The sequence below is a fragment of the Cucurbita moschata genome, unplaced genomic scaffold (assembly GCF_002738365.1).
Source record: "Cucurbita moschata cultivar Rifu unplaced genomic scaffold, Cmos_1.0 Cmo_Scf00009, whole genome shotgun sequence".
Taxonomy (NCBI): Eukaryota; Viridiplantae; Streptophyta; class Magnoliopsida; order Cucurbitales; family Cucurbitaceae; genus Cucurbita; species Cucurbita moschata.
In genome coordinates, this window is record NW_019268525.1 from 2,540,893 (window position 1) to 2,541,273 (window position 381).

The window sequence follows — 381 nt, forward strand, 5'->3', positions numbered from 1 at the left end:
GGGGGGGGGGGGGGGGGGGGGGGGGGGGGGGGGGGGGGGGGGGGGGGGGGGGGGGGGGGGGGGGGGGGGGGGGGGGGGGGGGGGGGGGGGGGGGGGGGGGGGGGGGGGGGGGGGGGGGGGGGGGGGAGCATGTAAGCAATGAGTAGCCTTCATTTAACAAATGATTTCAACTGCAAAACATCAATAAAACAAGATGATGAAATGAGACCGTACAGTCAACCCTAGCATTAATAGCTTTGCTATCATTGCTTTCAAAGAGGGGGAAATTTTTTTGATTTCTGCCAGCACACCATCTTAGAACTTGCTGTCGAAAGTTACTACTTAACCTTCTCTAAAAGTGACACAAATGACATTCTTAGATTTGATGAGAGGTAGTACTTG